The sequence below is a fragment of the Bombina bombina genome, unplaced genomic scaffold, assembly GCF_027579735.1.
Source record: "Bombina bombina isolate aBomBom1 unplaced genomic scaffold, aBomBom1.pri scaffold_1029, whole genome shotgun sequence".
Taxonomy (NCBI): Eukaryota; Metazoa; Chordata; class Amphibia; order Anura; family Bombinatoridae; genus Bombina; species Bombina bombina.
In genome coordinates, this window is record NW_026510860.1 from 41663 (window position 1) to 48923 (window position 7261).

Here is a 7261-nt window from a genome sequence, read left to right on the forward strand (position 1 = left end):
TTTTTGGTCAGTGATAGCATTATTTGTTTTCATTAGATACAATAGATGCATATCTTCATTTTCTGTTTTCATTCAGATTATTTTTATTTTTTGAGTCTCATATGATTCAACTTTGTTTTTTCAAGACATGGTTAGAGGATCTTTTTATCAAAAGCTCTTGATTCCTCACACAAGGGTCACCTTTTTTAGGTTTCCAGATAGATTGTGTCACTGTCTTTGTCTCTAACAAGACAAGTGACTTTTTTATTGGGTTTTGTCTGTCAGTACCTTCAGTCTCTATTATTTCCTTCAGTTGCTATATATGCATGGAAATTTAGGTCTTATGGCTGCAGCATTAGATTCAATTCTCTTTGTTCATTTTCATAGAAAACCTTTCCAGTTTTTTATGCTGAATAATGGTGCAGGGATTCTAGGATTTCACTTTTTAAATCTTTGAATTCTATGTTTATCTATCTTTGATTCGGTGGTTAAGATCACCATCATTTAGTTCTACAGGTCTCTTCGATTCTTTCAACCGGGACCATGATCTCTATAGATGCGAGTCTTTTAGGTTGGGAGGCTGTCTGAGGTTCTCTGTCAGCACAAGGGGTTTGGAAATCTCAGGAGGCGAGATTACCATTTGATATTTTGGAGCGTTCGTTTGTACTGCTGGTGGTTCCAGTATGGCCTCACAGGTTTTGGTATGCGGATCTCATTCGGATGGCCAGTTGCCAACCTTGGACATTTCCGTTAAGACCAGACCTTCTATCTCAAGGCCCATTTTTCCATCAGGATCTCAAATAATTTAATTTGAAGGTATGGAGATTGAACGTTTGATTCTTAGTCATAGAGGTTTCTCTGACTCAGTGATTAATACTATGTTACAGGTTTGTAAATCTGTCTCTAGAAAGATTTATTATCGAGTTTGGTGTTCTTCTCATAAATTCTTTTGGCATTCTTTTAGAATTCCTAGAATTTTACAATTTTCAGGTTGGTTTAGATAAGGTTTTGTCTGCAAGTTCTTTGAAAGGACAAATCTCTACTCTTTCTGTTCTTTTTCACAGAAAGATTGCTTTTTCATTCTGATATTCATTGTTTGGTACAGGCTTTGGTTTGTATCAAGCCTGTCATTAAGTCAATATCTCCTCCTTGGAGTCTCAATTTGGTACTGAGGGCTTTACAGGCTCCTCCGTTTGAACCTTTGCGTTCTCTGGACATTAAAATTACTTTCTTGGAAAGTATTGTTCCTTTTGGTTATCTCTTCTGCTAGAAGAGTTTCTGAGTTTTCTGCTCTTTCTTGTGGATCTCCTTTTCTGATTTTTCATCAGGGTAAGGCAGTGTTCCTTCCTGTTATTCAATATTTTGTTCAGGCTTTGGTTCTTATCAAACCTGTCATTAAGCCAATTTCTCCTCCTTGGAGTTTTAATTTGGTTCTAAAGGCTTTACAGGCTCTTCTATTTGAGCATATGTTTTCTCTAGACATTATTTACTTTCATGGAAAGTATTGTTCTTTTTAGACATCTCTTCAGCTAGAACAATTTTTAATTATCTGTTCTTTCTTGTGAGTCTCCATTTTCTGATTTTTTCATCAGGATAAGGTGGTTTTTGCTGTCCTCATTTCAATTCTTACCTAAAGTTGTGATTTCTATCAACATTAGGGAGGAATTATTGTCTTTTCCTAAGACTTCTTTGGTAAGATTCTTACATTCTTTGGATATGGTAAGAGTTTTGAAATCTTATGTTGAAGCTATTCAGATTTCAGATAGTCTTCTAGTCTATTTATTATCTTTTCTGGTGTTAGGAAGGTCAGAAGGCTTCTGCCATTTCTTTGGCATCTTGGTTAAACTTTTGATTCATCATGCTTATTTGGAGTCGGGTGGATTCCCGCCTCAGAGGATTACGGCTCATTCTACTAGGTAAGTTTCTACTTCCTGGGCTTTTTAAGAATGAAGCGTCTGTTGATCAGATTTGCAAAGCAATGACTTGGTCTTCTTTGCATACTTTTACTATGTTCTCCCATTTTGATGTTTTCTCTTCTTTAGAAGCAGTTTTGGTAGAATGGTACTTCAGGCAGCTGTTTCAGTTTGATTCTTCTGCTTATATTTTCAGTTTTTTTCATTATAAAAATTGAAACTTTTTTGATTTGGGTAGTGGATTAATTTTTCAGCGGAATTGGCTGTCTTTATTTTATCCCTCCCTCTCTAGTGACTCTTGCGTGGAAGTTCCACATCTTGGGTATTTATTATCCCATACGTCACTAGCTCATGGACTCTTGCTAATTACATGAAAGAAAACATAATTTATGTAAGAACTTACCTGATAAATTCATTTCTTTCATATTAGCAAGAGTCCATGAGGCCCACCCTTTTTGTGGTGGTTATGATTTTTTTGTATAAAGCACAATTATTCCAATTCCTTATTTGATGCTTTCGCTCTTTTCTTATCACCCCACTTCTTGGCTATTCATTAAACTGAATTGTGGGTGTGGTGAGGGGTGTATTTATAGGCATTTTGAGGTTTGGGAAACTTTGCCCCTCCTGGTAGGAATGTATATCCCATACGTCACTAGCTCATGGACTCTTGCTAATATGAAAGAAATGAATTTATCAGGTAAGTTCTTACATAAATTATGTTTTTCTAGTTCACATTTATATTTTTTTACACACAGATTTTCAGTAACTTGAAATACACCAGCATAGCATAATTAAAAAATTGTTTCAATGCTGTAACAATACACTTATAGATTTATTTTAATATTACATATAACACAGTTTTTTCTCACTGTTAAATAGATCCACATATAAATTTCTTAAACAGCGGTTTAGCACTCCCATTGGATTCTCAAAAAGATTATAGACTCACGTAATTCATTTGTTTTTTAATTTGCACTATTCCCCGCACAGTTTAGGCAATTAGCCAACCATATACACTAAATAATCCTTCAAGTCAAATTAAACACTGGTATATAACCACTGATAAGTCACGATCCCTATAATTGGCATAAGTGCCACTTTTTTATTTTTTCTTATATTTAGACACTAGTTTACCTTACCACATATTAGATTTGTGGCTTTTAAATTAATATCCAACATTGGAAATAAACTTTATTATTAATTATCTGTTTCTTTTGCACATTTGGGAAATCTGTATCCTCAAAATAAAATCTGATCCCTTTAGTTGGTAACAACGCTTCTATATCTCTCCCCTTTTTTGAATCTTCATCTATATAAGTTTGAAGGAATTTATACTTATAGGGTGTTTGGGATCCTTAAAGTACCAGCGCTCTACTCGCCCAAAATTAGAACTGTGTTTCTTAGGGACAATCATAAATTCCTTGTCCATGAAGATTTTCCTGACGGATGTCAGAAAATCCAAACGTCTTGCTTCGTGCCTTTCTCTCCAATCTGCTATTCGTCTCAGTGACTCAATGCATGGAGGTGATTGGTCTGATGGTTGCTTCAATGGACATCATTCCTTTTGCTCGGTTCCATCTGAGAAATCTGTAATTATGCATGCTCGGTCAATGGAACGGAGACCATTCAGATCTCTTGCAGAGGATAGATCTGGATCCCCTAACAAGAGACTCTCGTGGTTGATTTCACAGGAACATCTGTTTCGGGGCACTTGCTTCCTGAGACCTTCCTGGGTGATTGTGACTATGGACGCCAGCCTGTTAGGCTGGGGAGCAGTCTGGGGCTCCTTAAAGTGAAGGTAAACTTTGGTGAATGAAAGCCCATTTTTTAAAAATACTATTAAAAATAGGGGCACTTTCATTCATCAAAGTTTACAAAGCAGCCGTTTTGTTAAAAAAATTATCTTTTTTTCTTTTCACTGCTACAGCAGCTTCCCCCACATAGAGATCCTCTATTCACACGTTGGCAATGACTAATCCTGCTTCCTCCAATCACAGATTTCCCCCCAGGGTAGTCATTGCCTGAGGCCAGGCTGTGATTGGAGGAAGCCAGATTAGTCATTGCTGACGTGTGAATAGAGGATCTCTATGTGGGGGAAGCTGCTGTAGCAGTGAAAAGAAAAAAGGTAATTTTTTTAACAAAACGGCTGCTTTGTAAACTTTGATGAATGAAAGTGCCTCTGTTTTCAATAGTATTTTTAAAAAATTGACTTTCATTCACCAAAGTTTACCTTCACTTTAAAATCTCAGGGCCTGTGGTGTTGGGAGGAGTCTTCTCATCCCATAAACATCTTGGAGTTAAGATCAATATTCAATACTTTGACAGCTTGGCCTCAATTATCTTTAGTCGGGTTTATCAAATTCCAGTCGGACAGCATCACCTTAGTGGCTTCCATCAACCACCAGGAAGGAGGAAGTCTGAGTTCCTTGGCTATGAAGGAGGTGACTCGCATTCTGCAGTGGGGGGAAGCTCACGATTGTCTCCTATCTGCTAACCACATTTCAGGGGTGGACAACTGGGAGGCAGATTTTCTTAGCAGACAGACTTTTCATCCTGGGGAGTGGGCTCTCCAATCGGAAGTGTTCTCAAAGATAACCCTCAGGTGGGAGTATCCGGAGTTGGATCTGATTGCGTCTCATCAAAACGACAAGCTCCCAAAATACGGTTCAAGGTCAAGAGATCCTCAGGCCGCTCTGATAGACGCTCTAGCAGTTCCTTGGATCTTCTCTCTGGCATACCTGTTTCCTCCGTTTACTCTTCTTCCACGAGTCATTGCTTGTATCAAACAGGAGAGAGCATCTGTAATTCTAATAACTCCTGCATGGCCTCGCAGGATCTGGTTCACGGATCTGGTGAAGATGTAATCTCTTCCACTTTGGAGGTTACCTCTGAGGAAGGTCCTTCTACTTCAGGGTCCATTCCTCCATCCAAATTTGGATACTCTAAAGCTGACTGCTTGGAGATTGAACACCTAGTGTTGACTAGACGTGGTTTTTCTGAGGCGGTCATTGATACCATGCTTTAGGCTCGTAAACCTTTTACTCGCAAGATTTACCATAAGGTATGGCGTAAATACCTTTTTATTGGTGCGAATATAAGGGTTTCTCCTGGAACAGGTGAGGATTCCCCGCAATCTTTTCTTCAGGATGGCCTGGAGAAAGGTTTGTCAGTCAGATTTCTGCACTGTCGATTCTTTTGCACAAACGTCTGGCAGATTTGCCAGATGTTCAAGCTTTTGTTCAGGCCCTGTTCAGGCCTCTGTTTAAACCTGTTGCTCCTCTTTGGAGTCTTAACCTTGTTCTAAAAGTTTTGCAGCAGGCTCAGTTTGAGCCGATGCATGTTGTTGATATAAAATTGTTATCTTGGAAAGTTTTGTTTCTTCTTGCTATTTCTTCTGCTCGCAGAGTTTCTGAGCTTTCATCTCTACCTTATTGCGGATGAGGCGGTCCTTCGTACTAAGTTGGGTTTTCTCCCTACGGTTGTGTCGGATCGAAACATTAATCAGTAAATTGTTGTTCCTTCTTTTTGTCCTAATCCTCCTTCCCATAAGGAACGTCTTTTGCATAACCTAGATGTTGTGCAAGCTCTAAAATTTTACCTCCAAACCACAGTGGTGTGCCCTGTTTGTGTTTTTTTTCTGGTAAGCGTAAAGGTCAGAAGGCCACTTATACTAACCTTTCCCTCTGGTTAAGAAGTGTTATCCGTTTAGCTTATGAGACAGCTGGACAGCAGCCTCCTGAGAGAATTTCGGCTCATTCCACTAGGGCTGTCTCTTCATCCTGGGTTTTCAATAATTAATCTTCTGTTGCGCCGGGTGGTTGCAAGGCGGCAACATGGTCCTCTTTGCATACTTTTTCCAAATTCTCCAAATTTTATACTTTTGCCTAGGCTGAGGCCTCTTTTGGGAGAAAGGTTCTTCAAGCTGTGGTGCCTTCTGTTTAGGTCCGCCTGCCTTGTTCTCCCTCCCTTTTCATTCTGTGTTCTCTAGCTTGGGTATTGGTTCCCACTAATAAATTAAATGAAGTTGTGGACTCTCCATGCCATAGGAAAGAAAACAAAATTTATGCTTACTTGATAAATTTCTTTCCAGGCATAGAGAGTCCACAACCCCGCCCTCTTTGATTTTAATTCGGCAGTTGTTTTGAGTAAACCTCAGGCACCTCTATACCCTTGTGTTTCTTCTTTTTCCTTTGGCTGAATGACTGGGGATTATGGGTAAGGGAAGTTACACTTAACAGCTTTGCTGTGGTGCTCTTTGCCTCCTCCTGCTGGCCAGTAGTTGAATATCTCACTCGTAATTGGAATGAAGTTGTGGACTCTCCATGCCCGGAAATAAATACATTTATCAGGTAAGCATAAATTTTGTTTTTTACAAATGTATATTTGAATCGTAAAAGAAAACATTTGGGTTTCATGAGCCTTTAAACTGGAAGCAGCTTTAATGAATCAGTTACACAGAATAACAAGAATTAGTGTATCGGGAGAGGCTGGAGAGAGCTTTAGTGAATCAGTTACATAGAATAACATAGGGTGAAGCTGGAGAGGCTGGAGGGAGCTTTAGTGAATCAGTTACATAGAATAACATAGGAACTGGTGGAGCTGGAGAGGCTGGGGGAGCTTTAGTGAATCAGTTACATAGAATAACATAGGAACTGGTGAAGCTGGAAAGGATGGAGGGAGCTTTAGTGAATTAGTTACATAGAATAACAGGAACTGGTGAAGCTGGAGAGGCTGGAGGGAACTTTAGTGAATCAGTTACATAGAATAACGTAGGAACTGTGGTGAAGCTGGAGAGGCTGGAGTGAGCTTTAGTGAATCAGTTACATAGAATAACATAGAAATTGTGGTGAAGCTGGAGAGGCTGGAGGGAGCTTTAGTGAATCAGTTACATAGAATAACATAGGAACTGGTGAGGCTGGAGGGAGCTTTAGTGAATCAGTTACATAAAATAACATAGGAACTGGTGAAGCTAGAGAGGCTGGGGGGAGCTTTCGTGAATCAGTTACATAGATTAACATAGGAACTGGTGAAGCTGGAGAGGCTGGAGGGAGCTTTAGTGAATCAGTTACATAGAATAACATAGGAACTGGTGAAGCTGGAGAGGCTGGAGGGAGCTTTAGTGAATCAGTTACATAGAATAACATAGGAACTAGTGAAGCTGGAGAGGCTGGAGGGAGCTTTAGTGAATCAGTTACATAGCATAACATAGGAACTGGTGAAGCTGGAGAGGATGGAGGGAGCTTTAGTGAATCAGTTACATAGAATAACATAGGAACTGGTGAAGCTGGAGAGGCTGGGGGGAGCTTTAGTGAATCAGTTACATAGAATAACATAGGAACTGGTGAAGCTGGAGAGGCTGAAGGGAGCTT